Below are 14,539 nucleotides of genomic sequence, written 5' to 3' on the forward strand. Positions count from 1 at the left end.
ATTGTCAGCTCTCTGTTTCTTTTCTAGAATTCTAGTATAACTAGAATACATCTTCTTAATACACATTAGATAATGCTGAATTGCTATGTAATGCATCTCAACAACACATGGCAAAAAAAAAAAAAAAAAAGCCCTTGTCCAAAACCTCCTATCCCCACAATAAAAGGGTAAAATCATTAATATATGATGGAAGAAGAATTGGGCTTATCATTGTTCTTGAAAGAGTTAAAACTGAAATGAGAAACCTTCCCTCTCCTTTACTTATAGAACCAGATCAATTATATTTATCTTCCTTCAGTTTAGAAAAGCTCTGATCTCCATGAACTATATGGCTTAACATACTATGAATAAGAAAACATTAAAGGTCTCATTGGACTATCTAAACAGACTTTCCATTAAAAAAAGCTGTAACTAAATAAAATGCTATCGATTGTGTACTTCAGTCATTCAGCAATACTTCAGGGTATAGTCCTCCCTGGAAGCATTGATGTTAATGGGCATGGCATACATTCATTGAAAGGAAATATATACCTCTTAGTTTGTATTTCAGCCATTTAGGCATATTGTATGATCTACTTTACTTGATTTATCTAGTCTATCACCTTTCTTGCATTCTAAAAACTGGCACTGCATTTTAATAGCAGAAAAAAAATCTTTGTCTCATTGAACCAGAATTACCTACTTGCAAGTAATCCATTTTCATATGTAAGCTTTGTTGTACCAAATTTACTTTGAAGAATGTAGAACATGTCTTTGTAGAGTACAAGGACATACCTCCAGGCACCTGCCAAGTAATAGGGAAGGAACCTTTCAGTTTCTTGTTATTTTTACTATAGGAACTAAATGCAGTGGAACAAAATCTAATGACAAAATGCAAGTAGCACAGTTAAACTGTTTAGAATGAAGCATTTTTACATGTCTATCACCTTGTTGATCTTCCACAAATTTAGAGTACAGAGGTCTAAATCTTCAAAGCTTGAAAAACAGAGGTGGAACATAAACTAATCTTCATTTTTTCTCTATCATCTTACAGCAGCACTAATGGAAATGTATTTTGTTTAATGACTCTGAAATCCTGTTTGTAATTAGATGTGGGAATTGGTCTTACTTTGTAACAGATGATACTGGAATAATAATATGAGAGATGCTACACTGAGACCGCTATCTTCCTAAATCTATATCATTTTTCATTTTATTGACAGGAGATGTGTGCAAGAACAAAGAAATTGATTTTAAAAAGGAAGAAAATAAGTTCTAATAAAAACTTCCAATCCAAGTATTTTAGTGTTACTTTTAATATACTGACTGTAGTGGGAGTAGGAAAAGGCATGCACCTTGTGTTTAATTTTAGGAAACAAGGGTTTTAGATTTGTTGCTTTGTTCCTGATAATAATCTTTGAATGTTATTGCAAAGACTAAATAGAGAAGTTTAATTAAGTGCCAGAGACCATATTACTGAAGCATGTGTTTTACATTAGTATGATCACACAATACTACCTTCACATACATTAATACCTTCTTTTAAAGAAAAATTTTATCTTCAAACAAAGAATGTAAAGACTGGACAGACTTGAGTGCAACAGCTATTCTGTACATCATGTTCTTCATTGTCAGTAAATGTTACTGTCACAAATAATTCTGGTCACTAAAGATTTAGTAATGTTTGTAGGTCTTAGATCTTTTTCCATTTAATGCTAATGGACTCCAGGAGCCACAAAAAGCCTCAGAAAGAAACGTATTATAGATAGGTTTCATCTTCCCTTCAAAACATATGTATTATTGATATTTATGGTAATAAGAATGCTTGGACACTTTCTTGGAGATTTTGATTAGTACATACTTAATAGTATATGATGATCAATTTAGTTGTTACTACATTCCTTTGCTTTCTAATTCATGTGTTAGACTCTTCTTAGTAGATCCAAGACTTGGCAAAAGAGAAAAAAATATTGTGAAGCACTTCCTTGGAAGTTCAAATTTGTTTAGCAATTTAGCTCACAAAGCAGTTTCACACTTACTTATTTCCTTTGATTATCATAAAAATTCCGTAAAGTAAGTAGAACAGGTATTATTATCTTGTTGGTAGTTGAAGAAACCAAAGCCCAAAGAGGCTCAGCAATTTGGCTAAGTTCAAATAGATAGTATATAGTCAAATACATTACTTTCAACTCCAAAGCCAACATTCTTCCATGGCAAAATAACTCATGGTGAAGAAATTAAAGCGATAACACATATGGTTTCATCAATATACAGGTTGATAGATTTTGGTGACTTCATAATGGGTAAGAATACAATGTAATTAGAAAGGAAATTTCCCCAAACAGTGAGTTCATGACTCTGCTCACATTGCAAAACAATGGAGTAGATTTCAATTTGATGATGGTGAACATAATCTTTATTTGCTATGATAACTAGCATTTTTTCATGAAATTTTAGACCATCACTGGGTTCCCTACTCTTTTCATGCAAAAGAAATCAAAGACCATATCAGTGAAAAAGCAAAAATCATAAAATCCTTGTTTCTTAAGATTAAAAACAAGGGATGTGCAGTTTACTTCCCTTCTTGCAATATATTGCAAACACCAACATGTATATATTGGAGTTTATCATTAGATTTTCTTTTTTTTTTTTTTAAGATTTTAATTTTTATTTATTTATTTGACAGAGAGAGACATAGCGAGAGCAGGAACACAAGCAGGGGGAGTGAGAGAGGGAGAAGCAGGCTCCCTGCGGAGCAGGGAGCCCGATGTGGGGCTCGATCCCAGGACCCTGGGATCGTGACCTGAGCCGAAGGCAGACGCTTAACGACTGAACCACCCAGGCGCCCAGTTTTCTTTTTTTACTTCTTAAAAACAATGCTTTGTTATTGGCATGCATAATATGTTAGCTATAAGGGCTAATGAAATAACCCGTTTGAGTTCAAATGTACAAATTAACTCTAGGGATTCTAGCTGCTTCATTATGAAATACTAGAAAGCTCCTTATACTTATGCAGCAATGTGATAATTGTTCAGTTTTCCTGTTTATATTCATTAGCCTAGAGCAGTTTCATACATAAAGTTGGTATGATAAATATGTAAAGGATAGATCAATTGTATCAACTTTGGTAGATGTTTCTGGAACATAGTTGGTAGCCAAATAAATATTTACTGGATGCTGATTATGTAGTATGCCATTTCATTATATATATAATATCGAAAGTCCTATGGATTAATATACTGTAGGACATACTGTAATTCCTCTGTCTTCATTATTGACAAAAATTATTTTGCCAATTAGAAACAAAGAGCCACATTCCCCTGCAACGTTCAAAATAAATACATAAATGGAAATTTTATAACTAACATTGTTTTGTCTTCTAAACAGCCTACAGGAAAGTATGCTTAAAGATAAAATAGCTAAAATGAACAATTCTGTAATAAGTTTTGATTTAGAAGCTGTTGTGATTTACTACTGCAAGAAAAGTCAATCAGTCTATTACAGTAGTTTCTTAACAATGGATTATTTTGGATAACTTCCAATTTGAAAGACAGGCTTTGTCTTAGGATGGGAGCATTAGTACAGGGAAATTCAGGTATTAGGCATAGCAGGTAATATAAAAAAGTGATCATAGAGGATTTGGAGAAATTTTAAAAAACTGAAAGTACTAGATTATAAGATCTAAACTTTTTATTTTTCATGTTTATATTTAAATTCATAGTTAACAGATAGTGTGATATCAGTTTAAGGAGTAGAATTTAGTGATTCTTTACTTACATAAAATACCCAGTGCTCATCACAACTACCCTCCTTAATACTGATCACACATGTAGCCCACCCCCCTCCCGCCCACCCCCCCACCAGCAACCCTCAGTTTGTTTTTTACACTCAAGAGTCTCTTTTATGGTTTGCCTCCCTCTCTTTTTTTCCCTTCCCCTTACGTTCATCTGTTTGTTTCTTAAATTCCACATATGAGTGAAATCATATGATATTTGTCTTTCTCTGACTGACTTATTTCGCTTAGCATAATACACTCTAGCTCATCCATGTCACTACAAATGGCAAGATTTCATTCTTTTTGATGGCTGAGCAGTATTCCATTGTATGTGTATACCACTTCTTCTTTATCCATTCATTTATCAATGAATGGGCACTTGGGCTCTTTTCATAATCTGGCTATTGTTGATAATGCTATTAACATATTAACATCAGGGTGCATGTGCCCCTTCAAATCAGTATTTTTGTATCTTTTGGGTAAATACCTACTAGTACAATTGCTGGGTCATAGGGTAATTCTATTTTTAACTTTTTGAGGAATCTCCATACCGTTTTCCAGAGTGGCTGCACCAGTTTGCATTCCCACCAACAATACAAGAGGGTTCCCTTTTCTCCACATCCTCACCAGCACCTGTTGTTTCTTGTGTTGTTGATTTTAGCTATTCTAACAGGTGTGAGGTAATATATCATTGTAGTTTTGACTTCTGTTTCATTGATAATGAGTGATGTTCATAAACTTTTCATGTGTCAGTTGGCCATCTGGATGTCTTCTTTGAAAATATGTATTCATGGCTTCTGCCCATTTTTTTATTGGATTATTTGCTGTATGGGTGTTGAATTTTATAAGTACTTCATATATTTTGGATACTAACCCTTTATAAAATATGTCATTTGCAATTACTTTCTCTAATGCCTTAGGTTACTTTTAGTTTTCTTTATTGTTTCCTTTTCTGTGCAAAAGCTATTTATTTTGATGAACTCCCAATAGTTCATTTTTGCTTTTGTTTCCCTTACCATCTGCAATGTGTCTAGTAAGACATCGCCACAGTCCATGTCAAACAGGTTGCTGCCTCAAGGATTTTGATAGATTCCTTCTCATGTTTAGCTTTCATCCATATTGAATTTATTGTTGTGTTTTGTGTAAGAAAGTGGTTCAGTTTCATTCTTCTGCATGTGGCTGCCCAGTTTTCCAAACACCATTTGTTAAAGAGACTGTCTTTTTTCCATCGGATATTCTTTCTTGGTTTGTCAAAGATTAGTTTACCATATAGCTCTTGGTCAATTTCTGGATTTTCTATTCTTTCCATTGATCTGTGTGTCTTTTTTGTGCCAGTACTATAGTGTTGATGACTACAACTTTGTAATATAACTTGTGCTGCCTCCAGCTTTGTTTCTCTTTTTCAAGATGGCTTTGGCTGTTTGGGGTCTTTTGTGGTTCCATACAAATTTTAGGATTATTTGTTATAGCTCTGTGAAAAATGCTGGTAGTATTCTGATAGGGATTACATTAAATGTGTACATTGCTTTGGGTATTATAGACATTATAACAATATTCTTCCACTCCATGAGCATGGGATGTTTTTCCATTTCTTTGTGTCATTTCCAATTTCTTTCATAAGTGTTCTATAGTTTTTAGAGTACAGATCTTTTACCTCTTTGGTTAGGTTTATTCCCAAGTATCTTATGTATTTTGGTGCAATTGTACATGGGATGGATTCCTTGAACTCTCTTTCTGCTGCTTCATTATAGGTGTATAGAAGTGCAATAGATTTTTGTACACTGATTTTGTATCCTGTGACTTTGCTGAATTCATGTATCAGTTATAGCAATTTCTTGGTACAGTACCATGTTGTCTGAAAATAATTAAGTTTGAGGGGCTCATGGGTGGCTCAGTCAGTTAAGTGACCAACTCTTGGTTTCAGCTTAGGCCATGATCTCAGGATAGTGAGATTGAACCTTGCATCAGGCTCTGCACTCAGTAGGGAACCCAAGCACTACTTGGGTTTCTCTCTTCCTCTCCCTCATCCTCTCCTGCTTGTGCTCTCTCTCTCTAAAATAAATAAATAAGGAAGGAAGGAAAAGAAAGAAAGGAAGAAGGAAATTATAAAGAAAGAAAGGAAGGAAGAAGAAGAAAGACTAAAGAAGAAAGAAGAAAGACAAAGAAAGAAAGAAAGAAAGAAAGAAAGAAAGAAAGAAAGAAAGAAGAAAGAAAGAAAATTAAAAGAAAGCAGAAAGAAAGAAACTTTGACTTCTTCCTTGCTGATTTGGATGCCTTTTACTTCTTTTTGTTGTCTGATTGCTGAGGCTAGGACTTCCAGTACTTTATTAAATAACACTGGTGAGAGTGGACATGACTGTCTTGTTCCTGACCATAGAGGAGAAGCTCTCAGTATTTCCCCATTAAGGATATTAGCTGTGGGTCTTTTGTATAGGGCCTTTATGGTGTTGCATATGTTCCCTCTATCCCTACTTGTTTGGGGGCTTTCATCAAGAATGGATGTTGTATGTTTTCAAATGCTTCTTCTGCATCTATTGAGAAGATCATATGGTTTTTATCCTATCTTTTATTAATGTGGTATATCATATTGATTGATTTGCAAATATTGAACCACCCTTGCAGCCCAAGATTAATCCCACTTGATCATGGTGAATGATTCTTTTAATGTACTGTTGGATTCGATTTGCTAGTATTTTGTTGAGAAATTTGCATTCATGTTCATCCAGGATATTGGCCTCTACTTCTCCTTTTTAGTGGGGTCATTCCTGGTTTTGGAATCACAGTAATGCTGGCCATGTAGAATGAGTTTGGAAATTTTCCTTCCATTTCTATTTTTGGAATTGTTTGAGAATAATATGTATAAACTCTTCTTTAAATGTTTGGTAGAATTCCCCTGGGAAGCCATCTGTTCCTGGATTTTGTTGGGAGATTTGTGATTACTGATTCAATTTCTTTGCTGGTTATGGGTCTGTTCAATTTTTCTATTTGTTCCTGTTTCAGCTTTGGTAGCTTGTATATTTATAAGAATTTGTCCATTTCTTCCAGATTGCCCAATTTGATGGCATATACTTTTTCATAATATTTTCTTATAGTTGTTTGTATTTCTGTGGTGTTGGTTGTGGTGTCTCCTCTCTCATTTGTGATTTTATTTGTGTCCTTTCTCTCTTCTTTTTGACAAGTCTGGCTATGGGTTAATCAATTTTATTAATTCTTTCAAAGTGCCAGCTCCTAGTTTCATTGATCTGTTCTACTGTTTTTTTTTTTCTATATCATTTATTTCTGCTCTAATCTTTATTATTTCCCTCCTTCTTCTGGCTTTAGGCTTCATTTGTTGTTCTTTTTCTAACTCCTTTAAGTGTAAGGCTGTATTTTTGAGACTTTTCTTGCTTCTTGAGGTAGGCCTGTATTGCATTTATCCTTCCTCTTAGGGCCACTTTTGCTGTATCCCAAAGGCTTTGTACCATCATATTTTCATTTTAATTTGTTTCTATGTTTTTTTTTTAATTTATTATTTAATTCCTAGTCAACCCATTCATTCTTTAGTAGGATGTTCCCTACCTTCCATGTATTTGTGTTATTTCCAATTTTTTTTCTTGTGGCTGACTTCATATTCATAGCATTGTGTTTAGAAATATGCATGGTATGATCTTAATCCTTTTGTATATGTTGAGACCTGATTTGTGACCCAGTATGTGATTTATTCTGGATAATGTCCCATGTGCACTCTAAAAGAATGTGTATTCTGCTGCTTTAGGATAGGATTCTTAATATAGCTGTTAAGTCTATCTGGTCAAGCATGTGATTCCAAGTCTTTGTTTCCTTGTTGATTTTCTCTTTAGATGATCTGTCCATTGAAGTAAGTGGGGTGTTAAAGTCCCCTATTATTATTGTATTATCAATGAGTTTCTTTATGTTTGTTATTAATTGTTTTATATATTTGGGTGCTCCAAGTTGGGGACATAAACACTTACAATTGTTAGATCTTGTTGGATAGACCCCTTTGTTTTGATATAGTGCCCTTCTCCATCTCCTGTTAGTCTTTAGTTTAAAATCTAGTTTGTCTGATATAAGTATTGGTACTTTATGTTTCTTTTGAGGTCCATTTGCATGATAAATTGTTCTCCATTCCCTTGCTTTCATTCTGTAGATATCTTTGGGTCTAATATGAATCTCTTGTAGCATATAGATTATTCTTGTTTGTTTTTTTTTTCCATTCTGATACCCTATGTCTTTTTTTTTTTCTTGCTTAAAATAGCTAAAGTTGCTTCCATTATTGCAATTAACTGACTCATATGTCAGTCGAAAATTAATAAGGGAAAAATATGGTTGCTAGTATTTTTTATACTTTTTTAAATTATTATGTTCAATACCTTATGTCTTTTGATTGGAGCATTTAGTCCATTTACTCTCAGAGTGATTACTGATAGATATGAATTTATTGCCACTGTATTACCTGTAAAGTTGGTGTTTCTGGAGATTTTCTCTGTCTTTGTTGCTTTTGGTCTTTCCTTACCACTCAAAGAGCTACCTTTAATATTTCTTGCAGGGCTAGTTTAGTAGTCACAAACTCCTTTAGATTTTGTTTGTCTAGGAAACTCTTTATCTGTCAGGAATGGACAGCAATCCCTGTACTGATGGATGAAAGATTACTCCAAACTTTGCTGTGAAAGAGAGGAGAAGGCAAGAGGGTCAATGCTCAGACCCTTTGCTTTTTTTTGTTCCCGCTTTTATTGGTCCTTCAGGATAATCACAAATCCTTATCACTGTTTCTCAAACATGTGATGTATGACAATGGGTCTTGCTGGAACTGGGAGGATCTGTTTACAGGAAAGATATGATATGCTAATCTGCATATCCTATGAATTCTGCTAAACATAGCCTAAGGGACAATGCATACATCTCTTAGATCATAGGGTGGCTATTTGAGCTAAGAAAGCTTCGGGAAAGACAACTCCCCACAGCATTCCAAAGATAAAGTGGTCATGCAAGCCTCGGCCTCGGCATTCCAAAGGCCTACGCCTTTTCCCAAAACCTTCCCTCGCCCTCAGCGGCCTCCATGCTGCATTTTAGCAACCCAGGTATTATGGTTGATTTCATGCTCTACATTAACCCCAACATTTATCTCTTCTTCTATTATGAATGGCAACCTTTTTGGATATAATATTCTTGTCTGCGTATTTTCCCATTCAGCGTGTTGAATATATCATGCCACTTTCTTCTTGCCTGCCAAGTTTCTGTGGATAGATCTCCTGGTAACTTAATTGCATTCCCTTATAATTTAGGGATTTCTTTTCTTTTGCTGCTTTTAGGGGTTTTTCCTTATCTCTGTATTTTGCAAATTTTACTACGATATTCTTGGTGTTGTCCTGCTTTTCTAGATTTTGATGGGAATTCTGATGGGAGTTTTGATGGGAGTTCTCTCTGTCTCCTGGATTTGGATGTCTGTTTCCTTCCCCAGATTAGGAAAATCTTTTGCTATAATTTGCTCAACTAAGCCTTCTACTTCTTTTTCCCTCTCTTCTACTTCTGGGATTCCTGTGGTCTAAATGTTTTTAAGCTTCCTAGAATCCCTGAGTTCCCTAAGTCTACATTCGTGATCCAATACTTTGCTTTCCCTCTTTTTTTCATTTTCATTATTTTCTATAATTTTATCTTCTATATCAGTTATTCATTTCTCTGCTTCTTCCATCCTTGTGGTCATTACATCCAGTCAGTTTCACATTTCAGTTATAGCACTTTTTATTTCATCCTGACTAATTTTTAGGTCTTTTATTTATATAGTATGGGGCTCCCTGGTGTCTTCTATGCTTTTCTCAAGTCCAGCTAGTAACCTTAAGATTGCTGCTTTAAATTCTGGGTCAGGAATATTACTTATATCTGTTTTGATTAGATCCCTGGCCGTGAACTTTTCCTGGTCCTTCTTTTAGTATGATTCTTCCATCTTGGCATTTTGTCTAGGTTTCTGTCTTCTTTTGTGTGTTAGGAAAGCCTGTCATGTTTTGTGCTCCTGAGAGTAATGGCTTTATTAAGAAGAGGTCATATACTGTCCAGGGCCCAGTGCTTCAAGAAGTGTCTCTGATGTATGCTGTGTGCACTCTGCTGCTGTGTTTTGACTTCCCTTTCTCTCAGGTCAGTTCTCTATATGGTTCCTCCTTACTTGCCATGGAGAGTGTTTGGACCTTGTCTAGAGTGTGGTAAGTTTTAAATAGGTGTGTTCTGGTCCGCTTGTTAAAAGAGGCCTGATTCTATTTCCATTAGAACTGAAGCTTTGCAGTGCTCTATGGTCAGTTTACTTTATATGCACAGGGTGTTTGTGCTGTTCTTCTGGGGGAGGGGCCTGATGCTCTGGTTCTCAGGCACACTTGCCCTAGTAAAGAAGCACCTGCAGTGCACAGGTGGGGCATAGCTTGGTGTAAATGGCTCAGACCTCCACTGTTGGCTCTGTTCTGCTCACTGAAGTCAGTCCATGCTGATGGGTGGGGGAGAAAAATGGCACCAGCCCTCTCCCTTGCCTTCTGCTTCTGTCCACTGTCCAGAAAGCCCTCACAGAAGATCAAATCACCTTTCTTCATGTGTCCCAGGTGTCCCTCAGATCCCTGCCTTAACCCTTTTTATGTCTGGACCATCTGCATACCTGGCATCACTGTGCACCTCTGCTGTATCTCATAAACACAGGCTGAGTTCTAAAACGCCAAGCTTTAAGGACCTGGTGCAGTGAGGATCCATGCTAGCCTTCTAGGGGAGGGACTTGCCACACAGGGGCTGGTGCCAGTTTGTCCCAGAAGGGCAGTTGCGCCAATATGCAGGAGTTGAGTTTAGAGTAAAGCACAGCAAAAGGCCTGAGTCCAGGTTAGCTGCCCTAGGCAGGTGTCTCTACCCCTAAGCTTAAAGGGTGTGGTAGCACAAAGGCGCCCACCAGCTCTTTTGTCCTCTGAGAGGCAATACCACCTTTCCCAGATGCACTCCAAGAAGGGGGAACTATCCTCTCAGGGGGTGTCTCTAATGGCACCATCTGCTCCTGGGACTCTGCTGTCCTCCACAGGAGCATCATTGCAGTGCCCATCAGGCTAACCACCAGCCATGGTACAGACTTCTAAACTGCAGTCTTTGTGGTCCATTGCTTGTAAAACTCATGATAATCAGCCCCTCTAGTTTTCCCAGTCAATGGTTTTGGGGAAGTGTTTTCCCTGTGCGATCCCCTGTGTACTGCTCTCTCTCTCCCTTTCTCTGTCTGTTTTTATCTCTTGTCTCTTTCTGTGACCAGGGCTTCCTCCCCTCTGCAGCACCTGAGATCCTTTTCTCCCCCAAATCATGTCTCCACACCTACTATCTTCCAAGATGTGGTCTCTTCTCTCCCTCTAGTTGTGCAGTTCATTCTGTCAGTCCTCAGATCAATTTATTGGATGTTCAGAGTGACTGAATATTTACCTAGCTGTGTTCAACAGATGAGGCAAAGGATAGGGTCCTCCTCCTACTCTGCCATCTTAACTCTCCCTTTTGAGTATATTTTGATATGTTGCTAATCGTTTTGATAACATGTGTCAGGATAAATGAAAGAGGGCAGTGGTGGGTGTTGGTTAGTAGATATAAATCTAAAAGTAATTGGAAAAACATAAACTAAATCGATGGGGGCCTAGATATTCCAAAGGCAAAAGTCAAGTAATGGTTGGAATGGAGTCATTGGAAATCTGTAAAAAGTCATGATAGCAAATAAAAAAGAGGCTCAAATAAAATAAAATCCAGAAATGCCAGATTAGAATGGTCAGTAAAATAAGCAATTAAAAAATATACAAGAATAAGCCTAAACATATCTACATTTTTCCACCTAATTGTGGAAATACTCAGGGAATCTCATCATGCTTAGTTGAATTAGTTATACAAACTATACTGAATTAGGAAATTCCTAAAGATAAGAATGCAATGTAAGTCAGAAAGAAAGCAACCTTAAAACTCTAATACCAAGGAAGTATAATTGTGACTGGATGTAATGACCACAAGGTCATTTATTTATTCTTAAATTCATAGTTTTGCCCACAGTTCAATCTCACTAACTTGTGTTAATGGGGAGATGCGACCATCTTTTTCTTTTTCTTTTTTTTTTTTAAGATTTTATTTATTTATTTGAGAGAGAGAGAATGAGAGACAGAGAGCAGGAGAGGGAGGAGGGTCAGAGGGAGAAGCAGACTCCCCGCTGAGCAGGGAGCCCGATGTGGGACTCGATCCCAGGACTCCAGGATCATGACCTGAGCCGAAAGCAGTCGCTTAACCAACTGAGCCACCCAGGCGCCCCATTTTTTCTTAATTTTTAAGTTAATTCGGCAAAATATGTGTGGGAGGAAAAGGGGTTAGCAAGATTTTCTGTATAATTGCAATAATATATTTATACAGATTATATGGAACTTTTTGTTTCAAAGCAGTTTTATATCTATCTCTCATGATTTCATGCTGTGAAAATCAAATGTGAAGGGTGATTATTTACTTATTTTAAGAATGGAGATTGTTTTTCTCTCAGAGGAGAGGTGCCTCCTTCATATCCCCTGTAAAATCTACCCTAGTTTCCAACTGGAGTTTGATCCCTATCCTGACCCTGTGCCCTAGTGTGGACACAACTCTATACCTATCTTTTTGACTGAAGAATAGAAACAGGTTTTAGCAGTTCAGCCACTAAGTGACAGTATGATCTTCATTCTTGTCTGTGTGAATATCAGTTTTGTCCATCTAAAAAATGGTCATTTAACATGATGTGATGAGCACAGGTTGTTATACGCAACTGATGAATTATTGAACACTGCATCTGAAACTAATGATGTACTATATGTTGGCTAATTGAATTTAAAGAAAAAAGAAAAAAACAAAAAAAGACAAAAAACAAAAAATAATTAAAGTGATCATTTAGTTGATGACACCTCGGTAATGCTGTAAACTCCTGAGTGTGCAATGGGGGAAGCCAACCTTGGAGAGCTGAGCATGTAGGGGAGAAAAGATAATTTAAGAAGTTTCAGCTGAAATATACTGCTACTATAAGTACAAATTAGAATTTGTTTTTCTTCTTATCTATGAAATGAAGGAGTAGGGTATGGACAATGTTATGATGACCAAACTAACCAGCACATTTTCATTCACCTCTTATTGTGGCTAAGTTCTCTTTTCTGTGGAGTCAGTGCTATCTAGCTAGCCATTTGGTGCAGACAGAATTACTGGTAACAGAAATAAATAGGAATAAGGTGTTTTCAAAAAATATATATATTAAAGATGTCAATAGTAACAGCCTCACAATCCAAATGCTTAGTAGATATTCACTTGCATTGAATGTTTAATTTTTAGTGACATAATTAAATTTTATTTAGTACAGTGACAAAAAACTATCTCATATATGCTATATGAGTATAAAATGGACTGGATAAAGCTAGAGATAAATATAATTATTTTCTAGCACTACAATCCTCAGTGATCCTAATTGTATATATGTGATAGCTTCTAATTCAATTAAGATCAGCTATATTCCACATTAGCATGTCTGTTAAAATCCATGCATTGTACGAGAAAAAAAAGCATTAACTTAGTAATATCAATTTAACTAGTTTTAGCTTATTTAACATTGACACCAAAAGTGTTATAGAGGAAGAATCTTTGGATAATTTTGTTCCTTACATAATTCCCCAGAACTGTAAAGACTTCTTGCAACCTTCTGCTCTTTCCTTTGCACTCTCAGTGACAGCCAAAATTCATCATAAGTTCATCTTTACATGTGCATTTAGAGGGCATCATTTATTACTGTTGTTTGAAAGTCAACTTTACAGACTCTCAAAAAAGAAATCACTTGTCCCTACCTAGCCACAGTCTCTCATTTGACAACTTGGAAAGTCACAATTCACTGTAAATGTCCAAGTGTTCTACCAGAAAAGAAGGTTGTAAAGGCTTCACCATTGATCTTATTCCATCTTGAACTGATTTTTACTGGTGTATATGTATGTTTGGTTTTTTTTTTAAGATTTATTTATTTATTTGAGTGAGAGAGAGTGTGTGTGAGTGGGGAGAGGGGCAGATGGAGAGTATTTTCAAGCAGACTCCCCCCTGAGCATGGAGCCAGTTGTGGGCCTCAGTCCTACAATCCATAAGATCATGACCCGAGCCAAAGCCCAGTATTTAACTAAGTGAGCCACCCAGGTGCCCCTGTATGGTTGTTTTCATCTTTTATAGCCGAATGGTCAAAAGAGCAGACTAGAATTATGTTCAGTATAACTCAAGACTACAATGATGGTCAATATAAATCAAGACTGCTCAGTCTTGATTTGAGCTTATTAAGGATAAATAACATCATTGTGGATAGAAATATTTTGGGTATCCAGTGTTTATCTTTTCTGGCTTAGAAATGACATTGCACAAATTACAAATCAGCTACTTTTCTGGATTTTGGTTTGTCTTATTTGAAAATACAAGATTTCTATCTCATAAAGAAATAACAGTTCCAAACTAGTTTTGTACACTCTGGGAATCTGGACACATCATTTACTCCTATCCCATCAGTATTGCCTTAAAAGAAGTCTCGCCCTACACACTCATGTAACACAACCTACTGTTAAATAATTTGCTTCTTAGAACCAAATGGAGTATCCAAAGGTTATTGTGTCCATTTTTCCCCTTATCATATTTTAAAAAATATTTCAACTATACAAAATACGTAATATATATGTAAATTATAAAGTATAATAATATAAATGTCAGTGAACCCACCATGCAACTCAAGAACTAAAACATTATCAAAAACTTGCATCTATTTTTGTG

The 14,539-nt window shown here is 36.0% G+C and overlaps 1 protein-coding gene and 1 non-coding gene across 2 annotated transcripts in view; both read left to right on the forward strand.

Annotated features, from left to right (window-relative positions):
* DACH2 (dachshund family transcription factor 2) overlaps window positions 1–14,539 on the forward strand; it is a 373,931-nt gene that overhangs the window by 149,587 nt on the left and 209,805 nt on the right. The window lies entirely within an intron of this gene.
* On the forward strand, window positions 12,646–12,726 carry LOC118026116. The gene has a single exon (XR_004683476.1). It is a non-coding gene; the product is annotated as a small nucleolar RNA SNORD55/SNORD39 (small nucleolar RNA).

This window comes from Mirounga leonina, unplaced genomic scaffold (assembly GCF_011800145.1).
Source record: "Mirounga leonina isolate KUSES-001 unplaced genomic scaffold, KU_Mleo_1.0 Mir_204, whole genome shotgun sequence".
In the NCBI taxonomy this organism is placed as follows: Eukaryota; Metazoa; Chordata; class Mammalia; order Carnivora; family Phocidae; genus Mirounga; species Mirounga leonina.